Genomic DNA, 11,811 nt, shown 5'->3' with positions numbered 1-11,811 from the left:
CTGACATCTTCAATCTGACTATCAGGAACTGGACTGCGGGTGCTCCTTCCAGCACTTGCAGGGGGCGTGCAAATGGTGGAAGACGCATGCTCTTCACGTCCAGTGTTGGGAAGGTCAGGCATCGCAACCGACACAATTGGACTCTCCTTGTGGATTTGGGATTTCGAAGAACGCACAGTTCTTTGCGGTGCTTTTGCCAGCTTGAGTCTTTTCATTTTTCTAGCGAGAGGCTGAGTGCTTCCATCCTCATGTGAAGCTGAACCACTAGCCATGAACATAGGCCAGGGCCTCAGCCGTTCCTTGCCACTCCGTGTGGTAAATGGCATATTGGCAAGTTTACGCTTCTCCTCCGACAATTTTATTTTAGATTTTTGAGTCCTTTTTTTACTGATATTTGGTGTTTTGGATTTTACATGCTCTGTACTATGACATTGGGCATCGGCCTTGGCAGACGACGTTGATGGAATTTCATCGTCTCGGCCATGACTAGTGGCAGCAGCTTCAGCACGAGGTGGAAGTCGATCTTGATCTTTCCCTATTTTTGGAACCTCAACATTTTTGTTCTCCATATTTTAATAGGCACAACTAAAAGGCACCTCAGGTAAACAATGGAGATGGATGGATACTAGTATACTTATGGATGGACGAGCGACTGCCGACACAGAGGTAGCTACAGCCGTGGACTACCGTACTGTGTCTGCTGCTAATATAGACTGGATGATAATGAGATAAAAATAATATATATATATATATCACACTAGTACTGCAGCCGGACAGGTATATATATTATGTAATGACGGACCTGCTGGACACTGTCTGTCAGCACTGCAGACTCCTAAAGTAAGCTACTAGTATCAAGAAGATAGAAAAAAAAAACCACGGGTAGGTGGTATACAATTATGGATGGACGAGCGACTGCCGACACAGAGGTAGCTACAGCCGTGGACTACCGTACTGTGTCTGCTGCTAATATAGACTGGATGATAAAATTAAAATATATATATATATATCACACTAGTACTGCAGCCGGACAGGTATATATATTATGTAATGACGGACCTGCTGGACACTGTCTGTCAGCACTGCAGACTCCTAAAGTAAGCTACTAGTTTCAAGAAGATAGAAATAAAAACCACGGGTAGGTGGTATACAATTATGGATGGACGAGCGACTGCCGACACAGAGGTAGCTACAGCCGTGGACTACCGTACTGTGTCTGCTGCTAATATAGACTGGATGATAATGAGATAAAATTAAAATATATATATATATCACACTAGTACTGCAGCCGGACAGGTATATATTATGAAATGACGGACCTGCTGGACACTGTCTGCAGAATGCGTTTATAAAAACACCACACGACGAGTGTTTAACTTTTTCAGGCAGACAATCACAATATACTGGTGGTCAGCAGACAATCACAATATACTGGTGGTCAGCGGTCACTGGTCAGTCACACTGGCAGTGGCACTCTGGCAGCAAAAGTGTGCACTGTACTTAAAATATGTACTCCTGCTATAACTGCTCCCCAGTCTCCCCCACAATTAAGCTGTGTGAGCAGTGAGCACTCAGCACAGTCAGATAATGATATACAGTATTCCATATGATGCAGCACACTGGGCTGAGCACAGATATGGTATGTGACTGTGTCACACTGTGTATCGTTTTTTTTTCAGGCAGAGAACGGATTAATTAAACTGGTGGTGGTCACTGGTCACTGGTCACACTATCAGCAAGTAGTACTCCGTCCTAAGCAGACAATCACAATATACTGGTGGTCAGTGTGGTCACTGGTCAGTCACACTGGCAGTGTGGCACTCTGTCAGCAAAAGTGTGCACTGTACTTAAAATATATTATTTATGTACTCCTGCTCTAACTGCTCCCCAGTCTCCCCCACAATTAAGCTGTGTGAGCAGTGAGCACTCAGCACAGTCAGATATACAGTATTACATATGATGATGCAGCACACTGAGGCTGAGCACAGATATGGTATGTGACTGTGTCACACTGTGTATCGTTTTTTTTCAGGCAGAGAACGGATTAATTAAACTGGTGGTCAATGGTCACTGGTCACACTATCAGCAAGTAGTAGTACTCCAGTCCTAATATGCTCCCCAAAATTAGTAAATACTAAATAGTGTCTCTAACTCTCTACTCTCTTCTCTATAAACGGAGCGGACGCCAGCCACGTCCTCTCCCTATCAATCTCAATGCACGTGTGAAAATGGCGGCGACGCGCGGCTCCTTATATAGAATCCGAGTCTCGCGATAGAATTCGAGCCTCGCGAGAATCCGACAGCGGGATGATGACGTTCGGGCGCGCTCGGGTTAGCCGAGCAAGGCGGGAAGGTTCGAACCTGCCTCGGACCCGTGTAAAAAGGCTGAAGTTCGGGGGGGTTCGGATTCCGAGGAACCGAACCCGCTCATCTCTAGTGCACACCAGGCACCCCCCCTGCGCACGCCTATGTGGATGAATGTGAGCTGCCTTTTAGCTGTGTTATCTCCCCATCATTCTCTAACACTCTCTACTTGTCCTATCACTGCCTCTGAATTGCATGCACAGGCTGCATGTACATACGTGTAGGGTCACATAGGAGCTGTGTGCCTGTTCAGCACATTGCGGGTCATTCCGAGTTGATCGCTAGCTGCCGTTGTTCACTGCGTAGCGATCAGTGGAAAAAATGGCTAATCTGCGCATGCGTATGCCCCGCAATGCGCACGCGTGTCGTACGGGTACGAAGTCCTTTGTGGTTTTGCACTGGAACAACAACAGTATGGAGAAAAAAAGAGACTCTTTTGTGGGCGCACTCTTTACTTTTAAATGATATAATATATGAAATATTACAGATAAATATCAATATAGATGTAAAATATAACTTTTATTAATATCATAGAATAAAAATACCTACATGGATATTACTTATTATTTAGTAACACGAATAAGCCACTTGTGGCCTTACCATACAAATCATGGAAAAGTTATGTTTTATCAAACATTTATTGTATACTCTTTTTTGGCTGTGTTTTTATACCAAATTTCTTTGCTTTTGTTTTTGTGTTTAATCATATATCTCTTTTTTATGTGGCATCATCTGAGGACTTTCCTTGCCGAATCCAATCTATCTCTGAATATAATGATGAGTGCAGCTGACAAGGACCTAATCCGTTTATTCACCTCAGCTGCTTTGAAATACACTCGTCCAATGATTGGTCAGAGAACCGGCTCCGACCATGTTAAAAAACCTGCAGGGACGCAGCCCACAACAGGAAGTGATCAAGCCCGGCTTACGGGTGAAACGCGTCTTCCGATCTTCCACCGACTGCCTTTCTGAAGTGCCGTACATCCATCGACACCTGCCGCTGCCCTGCGCCCTTCCAGCCCTGCTGAATCATCCTGCTTATCCACTGAGACTGTTTCTGACGTTGGAGTGTCCATCTCTCTTCTGCCTGCAGCACCCGCTCTCACCCGATCCGTGCGGCTGCATGAACTTCACCGATCACCTGCGGCTGTCCCCTCGCCACTCCAGAGACTGACTGCCGTAAGAGGACACAGACTCCCGTCTGCACCGCACATCCCTCCAGCCTAGCCGCACCTCTCGTTTTTTATCAACAGGGATCCACTGCTGCAGGACTTCACCCCGCGATTGTCATTTACAGACACGGGACGTTGGCAGCTACCTGCATTTGGTGCTTTCCCCTACGGCCACCACGGGCATCCCCTTCAGTGACGGAGATTCCATACATCAGGATCGAGATTCTTCAACTAATATTCACTGCGGGTAATATCAGTTCATTGACTTACTCACCCCCAGCATTGCAATTTCTATCCCTTCTTGTGCGGTTTTTCTCCCCTGTGAAACCCCAACATAATTAATCTTTATTTTACCAGAATAAGTTGTGGGTAGCATCAGCCTATACGTTTATCTAATTTTTCTATTGCATTGCTTATCCTTAATTTGACTGTGTTTAAACTTGCATCATATTCTTGCATACTGTCTATTTGTACTCACAGTCTGAGTATCAGTTACATTGTCATCTCCCCTTTTTTGGGCTCAATTACTGAGACTTGTCTGTATCTGGTACTAGAAACATATTTGCTACATTACAGTCCTGATACTTTGTTATCTTTATCACTGTTGTGCAGAATCTGACCATAATCCATCTGATTTATTTACAGTCAGTATAGGTGCCTGTTAATCTCCATTATATGCCATTAACTGGTAACAATTATTCAGAAAAGTTAATTGATTTTCTAATTGTTAGTAAGGGCATCCTTTGGCACGTTTACTTGCTCTCCATCTTCTTCTTATTTTTTTTTCTTATTATTCTCATCTATCTATTTTCGTGGACTCTCACCACTGATTCAGGGTTCACCCCTGTCTAACATTGGCAGCAGATCCATCTTTCTCCCTTATACTACTTATTTCGTGAACTCTCATCAGTGATTCCAGAGTTTCTGCTGTCGTTCGTATCTCTCTACTACCATACCACACTGGAAACGCCCAAAGCCGTCTGATCTTGGAAGCTAATCAGTGTTGGGCTTGGTCAGTACTCCAGTGGGCGACCCTTGAGGAAGACCCAGTGTAGTAGAGCTCATATTGGTCCATCATGCTCAGAGTCTAACACTGACAGCAGATTCACCTTGCTATCTTATCTCTTACTGTTTTTTCTCTTATCAAAATTGGCAAAATTGCAATCTTCAGTCTCCAACATCCCAGCCTTACAACTGTTTCATTTTGGATGAATACGGGGGCAATACATATTGGCAGCTTACGTGTCTTTAGAACAATTTATGTTAACTCCTTAAAGCACTCTTATTGCATTTTGGCAGCTGGTAACTTATTATGCTATTATCAGCATTTAATTGTTATTAATTGAATTATTATCCAGTTTATTTCAATTTTTCTTGTGTTATCAAGTATCAGCATTTACTTGCTAGTTACTTCCTCACATTATCTGATTGTTACCTTATTGACCACTGACTATTTTTATTCTATGATATTAATAAAAGTTATATTTTACATCTATATTGATATTTATCTGTAATATTTCATATATTATATCATTTAAAAGTAAAGAGTGCGCCCACAAAAGAGTCTCTTTTTTTCTCCATACTGTTGTTGTTAGCAGCCCCATTGACTCAGGGTGCACCACCAAATTATGATTAGAAAACCATGTTTTCTTTGTATCCTTCATTTTGGTAATACAAATTTATACTCAATACCTATTATACACCGGTGCGGTACCCCTCCAAATATATGGTTTTGCACTGGTTCTAGCGATGATTCCAATCGCACAGCCGAATGCAAGGAGATTGACAGGAAGAGGGAGTTTCTGGGTGGCAACTGACCATTTTCTGGGAGTGTTTGGAAAAACGCAGGTGTGGCCAGGTGTTTGCTGGGCGGGTATCTGACGTCATTACTGTGTCACTTGTCGCAGCAATCATCGCACAGGATAAGTAACTACAGGGCTGATCTTGTTTTGCACAAAATGTGTTGGCAGGCGCTCTGCTGCACAGGCGTTCACACTCCTGCAAAGCAAAAGTACACTCCCCCGTGGGCGGCGACTATGCATTTGCACAGCTGCTAAAAACTGCTAGTGAGCGAACAACTCGGAATGACCCCCATTATTCCACAGCTGGTAACCTGAAATATTAGGGGCATTATGGCTTTATTCCTGCAAATATACAGCATGAGTACATTTCTGTGTTAAAATTGCAATGTAATGACCGTCAATTTATGTACAGAAGGGATGCAATAATGATGTACTTGCATATATGTACATGTGCAATTGTTATACATTTGTATGTAGTGATATACTGTATATATTTCCAGCTTTATTGACTGCTGTCTGGTTGATGTCTAAATGCACATTACAGGCTTCCATATCATGGCCCTTCCTTTATTCCTGTGTCCTATAGGTGAGACAGTATGCATGTTATCTGATGATTTCACCTTTATACTCTTAATATTATAAAAGCCACATTGCATTTCAGATATTATTGTGACAGAACCTTCTACTGTATACATTGCATGAGCAGTGCTTGCATGCCTTGGAGCCTGAGACAATAAAGTTGATAGTAACCAGGCATTTTTGTTATGCCCTGTGGTCAGAGGTCTGCTGTTAGAACAGACTATTACTATGAAATTTTTGTGTTCTTGTCCTTTTTATACTACCAACACATTGATGCTAACCCATCATTTCCTCTTCTCATCTAGCTTTTCATACAGCATGCCATCCATTATTGTAAATGGATGCCAGGTTCATTCTTGTCTAATGTGCTTATGCACGATTTGCTGTTGTTGTACACTGTCACTTGTTCAAGTTGATAGTATGGGTGACAGTGTATCGCAACAGCAAATAGCGGGAAAACACTGTCACTAAGTTCCCTCTCCCTCTGCTCAAGTCGGGAGACACACTGGTTGCCTGAAGGTGAACAGCAAATACACTACCTTCCCTGATTGGCAGCAGACAGCAACTGCTACAAGGACCTCTCCTTACTACTATTTGAGAGAACCTGTCTCCTGGCACTTCTGACTGCTTTCTTGCAGTCTGTCTCTCTATGCTGCTCCCTTGCGGTCTATCTCAGCTACTCTGTTGCTCTCTTGGCTGCTCTTTTGCGGTAAATCCCTATTGCTGTTGTTGCTGTTCTCGATGTAAAGTGCAACAGAATTTGCTGCACTATATAATAAACCAGTGTTTTTCAACCACCGTGCCGTGGCACACTAGTGTGCCCTGAGCAGTCTCCATGTGTGCCGCTATAGAAGCAGAGCCAGGCCCGTCAGTGTTTTGCCGCTACTGAGGCCCTGGAAGGATCAATACTGGTGTGTTTAGTGGTTGCAGAGCCAGTTCTAATTTTGGGCCCGGGCAGTGTTGGGCTCTTCTGGATTTCTCAGATGTGGCTCAGGCGTTACCTATGGAGAAGCTGCGACATGACATCCTAGGACACGCAACTTCACCATGCATCACCATTATATTTCAGTGTGCCTTGGCAATATTTAGATCTTGTTCAGTGTGCCACGAGTTGTAAAAGGTTGAAAATCTCTGTAATAAACTGTTAATAATTATAATAATACTAGCATAGGGCTGGTGAGTTACAATGTTGTGGCAGATGGTGGGCACCTCAGCCCCTGCATATTCGGACGCATGGATGTACACCAGGGAGGTGCATTGAAGCAGCATTACCATAGAGATGCAAAAACTGCAGCAAATTTCACAAGGAATCTGCAAGTTCATCTAACTCAGAATTAGGCCATATGAGGTGGAATCCCGCCTCCTTTGACAAACCCCACCCCCATTAGGGCTGCTTCCATGAATTTCCCGGGCTGGTTTTCCATCCCATTCCGCCCCTGGATGGGTCCATACCTATGACACCATGGTTCACCAAACTGTTCTTGCAACATTTTAGAAGTGGGCAATCCCCACACAAAACGTTTACTCTAGTTTGAGTCATTTGCACATTAGTACAAAGACAGTTAATAAGAGGGGAAAATAAAGGGACTAGTTTTGAAGTTTTTTTTTCCAGGTCTCTATTGTTATAGAATTACAAGGGCAGCTTAAGATAAATGAAAGTTCCACAGTTCTCACAATTGGATCTGAGGAGCAGATTTAGGTCTGAAGAGATATATACAGGATCCATTTGTTTTGCTCTATTACCAAGTAAATACAATTTACCTCAAATAATACAATGGATCTAATTTTCCATGAAGAAATCTGCATTTCTCATTTATCATATATAATAAAAGGCTAACACTGCTCCTCACTTATATGGGCAGAATTCAGGTGTTCTGCACACCGGCGAATACTGGATAATGCCTTATGGAGCAATTCAAGTGTGGCTATGTTCAGGCACGCATAGCCGCTAGCGCAACTTTACTCTTATGTTGTTCCATTATTTTGACGGGCTGGTAACTAGTTTATTAGAAAATGCAATAAAAATTTATATTTTGGGGAATTCTCATCACTAATCTTAAACATAAATACAAATTAAAAGTGATGATTGCATAAGTATTCATCCTTTTTGCCAAAACATATTTAAATAAAGTATGCAATAATCAGCTATCTTCAGATGTGACCTATTTAATTGATTTTAGTTATCCAGTGTATGAATTTTCAATATTTAAAGCTAAATACACCTGCTTATACATAAATCATGAAGTTCATAGAACATTCAATACAAGAAACAAGAAAAAAAGGCAATTACATCTGAGAGAAGATGATATAACTGTGAATTATCTAGAACAGGTCATCCTCCAAAAATGAGCAACCACTTCAGAAGGACACTTATAAGTGAGGTCAGCAAAAAGCCTGTGGCAAAACTGAAAGAGATACAGTCTTCCAATGCACATATAACAGAAAATGTCAATGTGATAACAATTGCCTTGGCACTTAATAAGAGTGGCAAAAAGAAAACCATTAAAAAAAACACATGAAATTGGCTCATTATGAGTTGATGGAAGAGAATTCTCTGTGACATGTGGAGATGATCTCACAGCAACCAGGAGCTCAAATGATGACTTTATGTCACTGGCACACACAAGAAGACTAGAAACAGTGATTGTTATAAAATAAACTGCTCCAACATTTCACAATGTTTACAAGAGATTATAAAAATAACACAAAACCAGGTTCTTCCTTATCCAAGAACCATATTCATTCTAATCATATTTGCCTTTCACATGATACATTTGGATCTCCACATGGTGGTCAAAGAGATTAAGGGGTATATTTACTAACGTTTGGGTTTTTAGAACTGGAGATGTTGCCTATAGCAACCAATCAGAATCTAGCTATTATCTTCTAGAAGGTGCTAGATATATTATTATTATTAGAATTAGATTGCTTGCTATGTGCAACATCTCCACTTCTAAAAACCTGCACTTTAGTAAATATATCCCTAATACTGCTTTCACATAGCATTAATAACCTGGGTTATTGCCGGGTTGTTGCCGGATTGACCCGGGTTGAGCTGCAGTGTGAATGCGCCAGGTTGAATATCCCAGGTCGTCCAACCCAATATTTGTTCCCGGGTTAAAAGAAGGGTTGTACACGTGTTGGACCCGGGTTATTTTGCTCTAAAAAGGTACAGACCCGGGATATTCGACCTGGCTCTGAAGCAATAGCGCTGATTGGCTGATTGTAGTCAGCTGAGGTTTGTTTACAGTAGTGCACTGTGAGCACACGTGTCTTAAAGCAATCTGCACAGCTCTGCGCTCCTTTGAACCAGTTCAGCACTTATTATTTGGACCAGTTCAGCACTCTTTGGACCTCATCAACCATGACAAACTGGGGTGATGATGAAGTCAGGGAGTTTCTGTGGATCAGGGGTGAGGAGGAAATCTGTCGGCAGATAACGGGTACAGTCAGGGAGTACAGGGATGTACTGAAATGTAATTTTTCAACCAAAAAAAAGTGTAACACACAATCAGTTGAACATGGTCACAGAAGTGTAATGGGCAAAAACTGGAAACCAATCAAGTCCTTTTAAAATGACATCACACTGGTTTTAACATGCGTGATCTGGGTTGAGCACAAAGGCACCAACACTGCAATAACCCAGGAATAACCCAGGTCAGTATTACGATGTGAATGTCTCTTACCCGGGTCGGAGCTGTGTTCAAATCCCGGATCTGACCCAGGTTTGCGATGTGAAAGGGGTTTAATACTGCTTTCACATAGCATCATTAACTTGGGTTATTGCCGGGTTGTTGCCGGATCGACCTGAGTCGAGGTGCAGTGTGAAAGAACCAAAGTGAATATCCCAGGTCGAGCAACCCAGCATTTCAATCTGGGTTAAAAGAAGGACTAAACACGTGTCAAACCTGGCTCATTGTGCAGTGTGAAAGCCTCTGACCCAGGATACTCAACCCAGGTCTCAGAAAAAGGTGCTGATTGGCTGTTTATGTGTTTGCTCAGAGCAGTCCCCAGTCCTTCGTTTTATTTCCTTTGAAACCTCATCAATGTAAGCCAGAAAAGTCCATTATAAATCACATCACAGTGTTTAACATGGGTGACCCAGGATCAGTGTGAAAGGCACCAACCCGGGAATAACCCTGGTCGAAACTGCAATGTGAAAGGATCTGAGCCTTTTCGGACCTAGGTCGGACCCGGGTTCAAAAGCTGGGTCCGATCAAGGTTTGCAATCTGAAAGCGGTATCAGACTCTTCAGACTCCTTTCTCAACCAATTAACTGCAATGACTGAGGGGAAGAGCTTATGTAACTCTTTGGCTATAGTGAGAGTTGACCCAGATCATTTTCAATCTGTTTTCAATGACATTGTGAACATGCATGTAGACAATGATATATCAATTACTGCAGTAAAGAAGAGAAAACATCCACCAGTATTGATAATGTTATAAACTACCAACATGGGGGCTAATTCAGACCTGTTCGCTCCCTAGAGTTTTTTTTGCAGTCCTGCATTCGCATAATCGCCGTCCATAGGGGAGTGTATTTTTACTTTGCAAGTGTGCGAACGCAGCATGTATATCAGAGCTGTACAAACAGATTTTGTGCAGTCTCTGAGTAGCCCAGGACTAGCCACTGCTATTGCTTCACCCTGTTCAGGACCGGAATTGACGTCAGACATCCACCCTGTAAACGCTTGGACACACCTGCGTTTTTCCAAACACTCCCAGAAAACGGTCAGTTGACACCCACAAATGCCTTATTCCTGTCAATCTCCTTGGGAATGCCTGTGGATCTTTCGCACAAACCCATCGCTGAGCAGCGATCCGCTTTGTACCCGTGCGTCACGCCTGCGCATTGCAGTGCATACACATGCGCAGTTTAGACCTGATCACCTGCTTTGCGAAAATGCAGCCTAGCTATAAGGTCTGAATTAGCCTTTGCATAAAAAAAAGGTGTACGAGAGAACAAGATATTTACCCAATACTCAGTTATTGGTGGTATTGACAAGCGTTTTGATCAGTATTGTACAGTAAAATTGCTTAGCTTTGACAATAATAGGGACAACATGACAATCATTACCAACAAAGGTAAAGTACCCTAGATACTGTAAGTTTTAAGCTTTAATTTACTTACTTTGAGGTTATGACAATTTTTTTCCTTAATGGTAACACAACAACCCCGCCAGAGAGTGACTTAAAATAAACTAATTGGATTATCTCTCCATGCTCCATATGTACAGTATTCATTGCTTCATAGTCTTAGCTGATGTAAGCTCTAGCACATGTAAACACAAGCTACATAGGAGGTCATTCCGAGTTGATCGCTAGTGAAAAATGTTCGCAGCGCAGCGATTAAGTGAAAAAGCAGCACTTATGCGCATGCGTATGCGGCGCAGTGCGCACGTGTGACGTACTTTCACAACAGCCAATGTATTTTTACACAAGGTCTAGCGACGCTTTTCAATCACAATGCCAGCCGCAGAGTGATTGACAGGAAAGGGGCATTTCTGGGTGTCAACTGACAGTTTTCAGGGAGTGTTTGAAAAAACGCAGGCGTGCTAGGAAAAACGCAGACGTGGCTGGCCGAACGCAGGGCGTGTTTGTGACGTCAAATCCGGAACTGAACAGTCTGAAGTGATCGCAAACTAGGAGTAGGTCTGGAGCTACTCTGAAAATGCACATTTTTTTTTGTAGCCGCTCTGCGATCCTTTCGTTCGCAGTTCTGCTAAGCTAAAATACACTCCCAGAGGGCGGCGGCTTAGCGTTTGCACGGCTGCTAAAAACTGCTAGTGAGTGATCAATTCGGAATGACCACCATAGTGCAACAGTGCTTTGCCTCACTCAAGATTTAGTGCATTTATGTTTTAGTTAATTACAATCATTTTATTAAGATATTG

At 42.6% G+C, this 11,811-nt stretch overlaps 1 pseudogene; it reads left to right on the top strand.

Annotated features, from left to right (window-relative positions):
- The first annotated feature begins 4,478 nt into the window (after positions 1–4,478).
- Positions 4,479–4,597, top strand: LOC134967887 (5S ribosomal RNA; annotated as a pseudogene).
- The last annotated feature ends 7,214 nt before the right edge of the window (positions 4,598–11,811 follow it).

Source organism: Pseudophryne corroboree, chromosome 10, assembly GCF_028390025.1.
Source record: "Pseudophryne corroboree isolate aPseCor3 chromosome 10, aPseCor3.hap2, whole genome shotgun sequence".
Classification (NCBI taxonomy): domain Eukaryota; kingdom Metazoa; phylum Chordata; class Amphibia; order Anura; family Myobatrachidae; genus Pseudophryne; species Pseudophryne corroboree.
This window is presented reverse-complemented; position numbering and strand designations above follow the sequence as displayed.